Raw genomic sequence first — 11011 nt, 5'->3', positions numbered from 1 at the left:
TTAAAGTTTTTCCAACTTCTGAGGTGAACGTGAGCTTGTGACTATAACAGCATTTCTTTAACTCCTAGTGAGCTTGAAAATTTCTCAAATGCATATTGGTCATATGTATTTAATCTTATAATTGTAGGCTACATATGTTATCTTTTTAGATTTTCATATTTAAAGTGCAGCAGATAAATAATCATTAACAGTATTTACTGTTTTTGGAAATTTTTCATTTAGCAAAATGTCCTGAAAGGTCACGCAGACAACACGGCTTGGAAGGAAACAATAAAATGATAGTTAAACTACTCTGCATAAGAAATGAACAGTTAATAAGGGGAAGGTAATGCAAAGAAAAAAGGAAGGGGGAGTAGAGAGAAGGAAGAAAAATGGGATTAGGAAGCTCTAGCTTGAAAAAAAGGTGGCAAGCAACAATCTTCTAGTATCAGGATGACCTAGGACTCTTAAGAATAGAGAACTGTTCTCATATTCACAGCTTCTGTTGCCATAAGGAATACCACTTCAACGAATCAAAAGCAAATAATAATATAAGCCCCCCAAATTTGCATAACATTGGGGACAGCATTGGCCTTACCATTAGAAGCAGGATTATAACTTTAATCTCTACCTTATTATATTTTTATCATGAAGAGTAATCCCAGTTAACTTGCAAATTGGCATAGTAATTAAGGTTCTGGACTCTCAGTACTTTGTACATATCCTGGATTCCACAATAAGTAGTCTTATGAACTTAATCTTTCTAAAACTCATCTAATCTGTCAAATGAAGATAATATTGGTACCTACATTATACGGTTCTTATGAGGATGTAGTGAAATAATCCTGATAAAATCCTCGGCTCAGTGTCTGAAACAAAGTAAGCACTCATTAAATGTTAACCATTATTTACATCTTTCTGCATACATGTTTATATTATATAATTGGGAACAAAGAATTTGTCACAGAAGAGAATTTTGTATCCTCTGTTTTTCCCTAAATATTCCAATATGTCTTTGTTATGTGTTACAACATTTTTCAAAACTACAATTTTGATATTATATGGATATAACTTATTTAAATGTTGTAAAAACTAACTTCTCCAACTTCTATGTGTGTATATATATGCAGGCATAGACATATATATTTGCTTGCAATATAAATTATTATTTCAATATGTACTTGTTGGATAACTAATAATAATGAAATGTTTTTATCAATTACTGGCATGGGATTACTTCATTTTGAATTGGCTATTCATATTATGTTTTTGTTACTTTTTTAAGTTGGGCTATTGGTATTTAATCAATATTTTTAACATTACTGAAATAAGAAAATATGTATTATGCTCTAAACAAATAACTAACAGATGTACTTGCTGTATTCCATCTGTTGACAATGTGAGGATTACCTGATTTTCTTTCTCTATTCATTTATTTATTTGTTTGTTTATATTCCAGAGATTTTTACAGACATAATTAAGGCAGCTTACAAAAATGTCAGCATTAAAATTATAGATCTAAAAGCAAGTTAGGACTGAGTCTAAAATAAATAACATATAATGTAACAAATGGGTCTAAACTGCAATAGAATGCAAGCTCCATGAGAGCAGAGAATCTTATTCAGTAATGTATGCCAAGATTCTACAAGAATGTCTGACACAAAATTGTTGCACAAAATATACTTTTGAGTGTAAATTTTAATGCAAACAAAAATTAGAGCAATGAATATATGCACCATCCAGCCACAACTGAGCTGAAGTGTCTAGTAGACACAAACACTACTGAATCCTCCTTCTGCAGAAGGACTATCTCGAATGTTTTATTTATGCAGTTATTTATAAGTTTACTACACATTATTTTATTTCTAAGCAATAAATTATATTAATTCCCATATCTAAAAAATTTATGATACTTGCTTTTTGTGTTTAACATTTATTTTATTTGTTAAGTTTCATCCTTATTGATAGTTCATTTACTGTTACTGCTCTACAGCAATCCACAACATGAATATGTAAATGTTATGGACTGAATCATGTCCCCCTCCAGATTCAAACCCTAACCCCTAATGTGACTGTATTTGGAGACAGGGCTTTCAAAGAAGTAATTAAGTTTACTTGAAGTCATAAATGTGAGACACTAATCCAACAGGAGTGATGTCCTTTTAAGAAGAGAGACAGACATCAGGGATGCACACACACAGAGAAAAGGACATGTAAGGACACAGGAAGAACATGGCCATCTGTAAGACAGGGAGAGGCCTCAGGAGACACCAAACTACCAACCAACTCCTTGATCTTGGACTTTCAGCCTCCAGAATTGTAAGAAATAAATATCTGTTGTTTAATACACCCAGTCAGTAGTAATTTTTTATGGCAGCATTAGGTTAACTAATACAGTCACTATTTTTCTATTTTCATGTTACCAGACATTGGTATTGGATTGTTTCTAAGTTTCATCACGAAAAACAATAGTATAATTATCTTTCTTTTACTTGTTATCTTGTATATTTATGTAAAAATTTCTCTGGGCTGGGTTCAAAGAGGTGAAATTGTACCTTAGAATCTGGTCATCTTCAATTTTATCTTATATTACCATATGTTTTCTAATGTGATTGTGTCAGTCTACATTCTCATCATGAGCATATGATTTCCCTGTTGCACCATATCTAAAACATTTGGTATTGTCAGAATTTAATGTTTTCCCAATCTAATGACTGGAGAATAGTATCCCATTGTGCTTTTAATTTGTATTTTCCTAATTAGTAGTAAGACTGAATAATTTTACACAGGTTAGTGTCCATTTACGATCCCTCTTATGTGAACAACTTTATCTTTTGTCCATTTCACTACTGTGTTATCTTCCCTTACTGAATGGTCAAAGTTTTCTGTAATCTTGAATACTAACCATTGGTCAATAATACAATACAAAGGTTTTATTTCTGTGATTTGTCTTTTATATTTTATGAGGTCCGTCACAGAATAGATATTTTAAATTTTGTCATAGTTATATTTAGCAATAATTACCTTTGTTGTTTATACTTTTAATGATTTTAAAAACCTTTTATTATACCCAGTAATAAAAATAATCAAATTTATTGATAACATTTGTTAAATTGTGATTTTAAGTTAAGACTTTCATCTACCCAGAGACTGTTTAAATATTGTATGAAGTGGGAACCCAATTTCATTTTTGAACTTTCTAATCTAATACATAGCAACATTTATAGTTCATATTTTCCCACAATGGTACATTTAACATTTTTTTGAAAACTAAAATTCTTGTGTTGCTGCTTTTTAACTATAATTTATTTTTGAATATTTATTTTGCATCAAAATCTCTTATCCAGTATTAATTTATTAATTTTCATAATTTGTCCATAGAGTCCCTTAGGTTTTCCATATTTGCAATAATTGTTTGCAAATAATTAAATTTTTGTTTTATTACAAAACTTTTGTTGAGATCATATTATGTGAGATGATACCATGAACTCCATAATGATCAACAGTGATTAAAAAACAACAAAAAGATGAAAGTCCTTTCCTGAAGATTACATTGACATTTTTTTTCTGGTTAATTATGCAAGGGTTTTTCCTTACTTCATTAACCTCCCCTGCATCACTTCTCCTACTAATAATGCTGCCTTTCCTTTGGGGTTCCAATATGTTTCTGGTTCCATTTGTTTCCATTTATTTCCAGGAATAAATAAGAGAAGAACCAATCAGTGTTTTCAGTTTCCTAGGAAGCAGTCATTGTTTCACAGGTTGCAGAGAATATATCTAAGAATTCATTTTCACTCACTGATTTAACTGGTGTTTACTAAATTCTTACTAGTGAAGGAAGATACAAAGATTTTAAGTCAAGGTGTGTGTCTTGATGTCAATCTCTAGAGTGAGAAAAGTAAACAAGTATCAATAATGTTGTTCACCAACTGAAATAGGAGCCCAGCAAGTGGGGCTACAAATGCTGACTGAGTATACCAAGAAATGGTTCAAATAAGGGGTGACAGAAGAATAAAAATTCATGCATATTTTAGATATCAGGAACACTGAGAGGGAAAAGAAAGACACCTGCTTTTAAAAATGCCCTAGTAACTCAATCAGAAGACTTTTCAAAATCAATGGTAGAGTTGACCTCTTAGAGAAGAAAAATATATATAGTATACTAAAAGAGATGTTCTGGTAATTGAAAGGAAAAGGTTTGAAGATCTAGAAATTTTAAAATGTGATTTCCATTCATATGGCTTTTACCAAATTTACTTTCTGTGCAACTATTCCAGATAGTTCAAAGGGAAAAAATCTATAATACTGGTTTCTAGCTGTCTTTTCACAGGATTGTTGAATTAGCTTAAAGAGCTACATCTGCATTAGTTAGTGGTTATTTCTAAACCCTTTGAAATGATTTCATAATATTTTCTTTTATTTTTCTCTGAAAAACGAAAGAATTTCAATAAAGAAAATTATAGTGGATAAAGTAAGAAACGTGGACCCTATAAAAAATGTTCAGGAATGACTTGGAGCTATTGTAAATATCACCTATGAATTGTTTACAAGCCAGATGAAATATTTTGCTTCCTTGGGATGAGTGTGACAATGACTTTTTTCCCCAGTCTCTTCTTGGAATGTACATTTTGTTAACAGTATTTTTTGTTTAATTCTTTAATTTTTTCCAACCTTATTGAGGTATGATTGGCAAATAAAAATGTTATTTGTGAAACATATCATTTTTTATGACACAAAAAAACAACCAATAAAACAAACATCCATGCATTTAAGGACAAGCTTTCTCAAATTTTAATACTTTTTTCTGTTTCACCTGACAATTTTTTAGCTGAAAATCAGTTAACATTTATTGAATGCCTACTAAGGAAAAAAGACACAGACCTACTAGAGAATGGACTTGAGGATATGGGGAGGGGGAAGGGTAAGCTGGGACAAAGCGAGAGAGAGGCATGGACATATATACACTACCAAATGTAAAACATATATCTAGTGGGAAGCAGCCGCATAGCACAGGGAGATCAGCTCGATGCTTTGTGATCACCTAGAGGGGGGGATAGGGAGGGTGGGAGGGAGACGCAAGAGGGAAGAGATATGGGGATATATGTATATGTATAAATGATTCACTTTGTTATACAACAGAAACTAACATACCATTGTAAAGTAATTATACTCCAATAAAGATGTTAAAAAAAAATTTAAGTCACATAGATTCACATTTTCCACAAAAAAAAAAAACAACAAAAAAGTTGTATTTAGCTTTACTTAGGATGAAATATTTCAACATGCCTGTAAATGCACAAAACAAAAATATACAGCCCAAAATTTATCACAAAATTATCTTGTCACCACCATCCAGGCTAAGAAACAAGATATTTGCTGACACCAACAAGCTCCCTCCTTGTCCTCTTCCGTTACTAGCTATCTCCCTTCTTCCCTCCAAAAGTAACCACAATTTTGACAATTTCTATTGGGGATATAGGGGAAATAGCAAACCCGAATAAACTAAATCAAGTCTTTCTGACTAAAGCTAACTGACGCTGGGCTTCACTCTCTCAGAAAGTCATCCTACATCTAGCTAAAAAACTTGATTTTGTATTTTAACACTTCAGGATCCCAGCCCAAAGATGGTGGATTTATCTGGGATACATTCTTCCTCAAGGAAATTCCTGTACTCCAATTTTTATGTTGCTAGTATACAAGACTGTCAGATCAGTTAAGAGTCTTGGCCTCTAAGTCACCTCTTCCAGAATTGACAAATACCGCCAAGGCTAAGGCAGCCCCAAATGCCAGATTCCCATTGACTGAATTACAGCTTCTCCAATGCTTGGTTCATTAATTTTTCAGTCTTGCTAACTTGCCAGTTTCTTCAAACAGATGACTTTCTATGCTTTGTAAACCAGCTTTTCCAGGTGTTTTCAGCAGGACTGCTGATTAAATTTACTAGTGCAACAATTCTGGAAGCTAAAATCTCATCAATATTTTTTTAATAGAATTACTATAAATACAACTAATATTCCCTGTGTTCTATTTCTTTGATCTCATGCCCCTCATTTCTTTCCTTTGTCAAGACAGAACTGCTATCCTGAACTGTAGTTTTTCATTCCTCATATTTCATAATTTTACTTCATACATAATACACAGTATTGTTTTGTACATTTTTATATTTTTAAATATGTCACAATACTGAAAGTTCCATTCTAATTTTCTTACTTCAAATTATATTTGTGAAACTGATCTTTGTTGATACATGTAGTCCACTTCAAATATTTTAACCGCTAAATAATATTATTTGTAAAAAGTATAGTGCAAATAAATTATCCGTCTCCTTTTTTTTTTGCCACACCATGGGGCATATGGGAATCCTTCCCTGACCAGGGATCAAACCCATGCTCCCTGCAGTGGAACTGCGGAGTCTTAACCACTGGACTGTCAGAGAAGTCCCAACCCTCTCCTTTTGATGAACATTTAAGTCATTTCAAATACTTTGCTCTTATACCCAATGTTCTAATAAATGTTCTTAGACATATAAAAACTTTTTTCATGGAATTAACTATGAGTAGAAATGATGAGCTGTGGAATATACATATCTTCAACTTTACTAAATTTTGTTCAATTACTTTCCAAAATGCTTTATTCTTTATTTATTCTCATCAGCCTAATATCTAAGTTTTCTTTGCTCCATATCCTTGATAACAGTTGGTACTTTCAGAATGTTAGTATTTTATTTCCAGCCTGACAAGTAAATATTTGACATTACTTTGAATTTGCAATTTTATACACCATTCATTTTTTTTTCATAAATGTACTGGCTCCCACAGTTTCTTCTTCTCTGAATTCCCTTTTAATATGTTTGCCAATTCTTCTACTAGTTTTTTTTTTCCTTACTGGTTTGTAAGATCTGTACACATTTGACATTTAGATCCTTTTTGCTTTATATTTGTGTAACACATACTGTCTTTAAGCAGTTGTTTAAATTTGTATTTGATGGTGTCTTATTTTAATAGTCATATTTATCTATGCTTTCCTTTATGGTGTGCATTTCAAAATTTGTTAAATAAATTTCTCATGGGATACATAAAAGACATAGGTTAGATTACACAACAGTAAAAAAATAATCCACAATGATTTAACACTACAGTGTTAAATCCATACTCACGTAAAATACACTGTGAGACACAAAGATACTGTGGGTAGTTCTCTGTGTAATGACTGCGATGCAGGCTGTTTATGCCAGCTAAAATGACATTATTCTTCTGTAACTCCTTTGTTACATTCACACCTCATGACCTTTTAACCAAAATACTTCATTGTAAAAGAAAAAAACACTAAATTGTTGCCTAAATCTCTCAAATAATAACAAAAATAGCTCTTTGCTATGTACAAAACACTTTCAAGTAAATCATCTATTAATCCTTTCAAAATTCTCAGAAACTAATGCTACTGCTCCATTGCATGGCTGGAAAAACTGAAGCTAAAATCATTTAAGCAACTTAGCACAGGTTATTCAGTTGTTACATAGCAGAGTGATGATTCAATCATGTCTTCTGACTATTCTTTCTAGTAAGTCGTAGATGAAATAAATAGTCTAACACTTATATCTTCTTACAAAAGAGTGACTTGGATTTGGGAGATCCAAAGTAGTAACTCAAGAAATAAGATTCCTCATTTTTATAATTGAACAGTATATAAGATTATGTCAAATATATTTCCCAACTATGTTTGTCGGCGGGTACATAGCCTGCTCAAGATGTTATTTAAAACAACAAAGCATATTTCAATTGTGCTGATTTAACTGAGAGAGGCAGGAACCACCCATTACAAGTGTAACTCTATGATCTTTAGCAAACAGAAAAAAATTGAATATCCATTTATCCCAACTAGCTTGTCTTTGCTGTGCTGAATCAAAGTCATAGCAATCACTGAGAAGAACTCTGCCTCTTCAAAGTATATTAGCAGAGAGATACAAGCAGACCATGAACTGAAAAATGGTTGGAAAAAAATCAAAGTGGTTAGTCCTACATAGTAATTTTATTTATCTATATTTCCTTCATTTCAAATGTTCCTTCCAACATATAATAGAAACATGAAGAGCATGTGAATGTTATCATATGTCATGTTTCCATTCTAAGAAAAGGTACTGATGATTTTCCTTTGATGAATAAGAACACAATATATTTTATGCTCTATATTTCTCCTTTATACTCTATAACTGAGTAAGTTTTAGTCAGAAAGAGTTTTGTAAAACGGTTTCAAAGCAATAGTCTGAGGTTTGCTAACACATACTGTTTCCTGAGCTTTGGAATCAGATATTTTTTAAAAAAACAAGACAGAAAAAAATTCAGGCATTCCCTAAAATTATTCAAAATCTCTAAAAAGCAGGTGAACTTTCCTATAAGGTAAAAAACTTAGGGGTATTTATTGAAAATTATAGACTTCAATATATTTACACAGAAATATTTGTTTTGCATCTGGTGATATTACCCATTCACTTTTCTCCTGAAAATTATCCCTCATTTCCCAGATCATAGTGGTGAGATGATATAAGGGCTAATAAAACAGTTTAAGAATGTTTAACTTTATCCTAATGACAATGAGAAGTCACTAGAAGGTTAAAAAGTGAGTAACATGACTGGATTTAAGTTTTAAAAATATCATTTGGGAATATCTATAGTATGGAAATTTGATCAGAGGAGCACCATGTAGTTGTGAGAAGCCCCGTTAAGACGTATGCCTTAAGAAAAGATGGCTACCTGGAGGAAAGAGGTTTTGCCCCGGAGTTGGAAAGGCTTGAAGAGAATTAAAAGCAATTCAGTTATGCCCCCTATCTTCATCCCCTGCTCTCTGACTGTATGGAGATCAGTGATTGACACATTTGGTTAAATCAGAGAACAACTTCTCAAGCTGCATCCTTCAGTATCACAGAAGGACTGGCTGTGAAAAAATTCTCCCTCTTCCTCTGCCACCAATTTCAGTGAGCTGTTGGTAACAGTCTAAAGATTAAGTCAGAAACCTTTTTCTTTTCCATCAGAACTTCAAATAATCAGATAGGATCTAGTGATCACAGCTCACAAATGGTAGAGATGAAGAATCTTAAAGTCTCAAAAAATACTTCATATCCTAGGGGTAATATACATTTAATTTTCTTAATTTCTAAGTCTTTTGTGTGTCTTGTGTATGTGTGCGTACACATATGTGTGGTCTAAAAAATAAAGAACACACACCTCATAAAATTACTGTATTCATTTTTTTTTTAACGTAGAACATATAATACAGTACCTGGCACAGTGGAGATGTTCAATAAATACCTAATCCCTTCTTCCCAACTAACCCTTTCTTAGCTAACAGCCAGAAGATCAGGGTTCTTGTAGAGATACTAGGTAAAAATATATACTGGTAATCTCTAAAGAATAGAGACCATAAAGAACTATAACTTTCAGTTTGCCTTAGAAGTGTCCAAGTCTAATCTGTCATTCTAAATATATCTAGATTCTTTGTTTTAAACAAATATAGAGTTGATGTTCTTTCTTCTTTAAGCCCCTATATTTAACTAAGGAGTAGCTATGCTACAGCGACCTTTTTATATATTGAAATCTTGGAGTAAAATAGTTTAACTTCTCTTCCCTGGGAGTTTTAAAACAAAATTCTAATGAAAGGGAATGGAATAGAAAGTTAAAACCTAATCAACCTCCATACACTGCCGAAAATCCGATTCTCAGACACATTATTATCCTCCATACTCAGGGAGTTCCCAGAAAATCCAAGAAGAGATACTAATTCGCCACAGATCATAGAATAACTCTGGCAAAAAATTTTAAAAGTCACAGGCAGATTACAACTAGGCAATATAAAGAAAAGTGAACAAAATAAGGCTGTCATTTTTTAACAAGATGGCAAAGACACTGATACTCAATGATCTGGAGATGCCATAACAGTTTGCTTCCTCTGCTCCATCCCATCTACCCCCTCTGTTCCAACTCAAAGGTAATCAGATCACTTCCTTGGGGGACGTGGATAATGGGACAGAGTTTCCATCTTATTTATACCAGATAAAATGACCTCTATTCCACTGCCACTATGATTAAACTTGTTATAACTATCAAACAAGAGACCAGACTTAAGTATTAGAAACTGGTAAGAAATTCTTTACATACCACTTTACTCTTGAGATTCTTTGACACTTCTTTCCGTGAATTTCTTATGCCTATTTTCAAATCTTTTACTTTTCCTATTAAAATAATTAAAGAGATTACTAAAAAGGTCACAAGGATTTAACAAAAGAACTATTTGTCCTCCACTTCTCTTGTTACTATGGAGTGGATAGGCTCTGCTTCTATGCAGTGCTGAAAATATACTCAGGAGGGAGTGGATACTGAGTGCCACTTACTTAGCATAAAAAACATGTCCAGGAAGCTTGCAATTGGACTTCTGCCCCTTTATTTACACTCTCCTTCCCCCCACCACGCCGTTCCCACTCTCTCTCTCTCTCTCAGGCTATATCTTAAAGGGTACTGTGGGCATGATGTTTATATCCAATAATTTCTTTGTTACAATATAACATATCACTCCTGTAAATTCCCTCAGAATGCTGGGAATTAATTAAAACCCTAGTCTACAACATTTAATTCTCATAAAAAGTCCCTTCAATCTGAACTGTGAAGAAGGGCAAGGGGAATTTCTAAACTAGATCCATCCTCCCAACTGCATCTCATTACCACTCTGTTCTTTCTTGGGGGTAGGATTACCTCACTGTTATGAACTCCCCATCCAATATATGAATAATCTTATATCATAGTGGGGAAAAAAGTCAAGTACCACTAGGCATACAAGAGCTAGGAAACTAAATAAAATATGCAATTTACATCTAATAAAAGCTAACAATGACCTAGAACAAGTCATTAATTCATTGTTAACTGCCTCTGCATCTGAAAATGAGTTTGACTCTGGCCTCTAATATCCCTTCAAAATGTTACAACACAAATTATATCATTAAATTTCAGTATCTTATTGATATATTGGCAGTTTCCTGAAATGG

The 11011-nt window shown here is 32.7% G+C and overlaps 1 long non-coding RNA gene across 1 annotated transcript; it reads right to left on the bottom strand.

The window, feature by feature from the left end:
- Positions 1-835: 835 nt before the first annotated feature.
- LOC141278667 (uncharacterized) lies at positions 836-10152 on the bottom strand. The gene is made up of 3 exons (XR_012331703.1): positions 10131-10152; positions 7136-7266; positions 836-848 (listed from the first exon to the last, which is right to left on the bottom strand). It is a non-coding gene; the product is annotated as an uncharacterized lncRNA (long non-coding RNA).
- Between the last annotated feature and the right edge of the window lie 859 nt (positions 10153-11011).

The sequence above is a fragment of the Tursiops truncatus genome, chromosome 5 (genome assembly GCF_011762595.2).
Source record: "Tursiops truncatus isolate mTurTru1 chromosome 5, mTurTru1.mat.Y, whole genome shotgun sequence".
Lineage (NCBI taxonomy): Eukaryota > Metazoa > Chordata > Mammalia > Artiodactyla > Delphinidae > Tursiops > Tursiops truncatus.
Note: the sequence above shows the minus strand (reverse complement) of the source record. Positions and strands in the feature narration are given on the sequence as shown.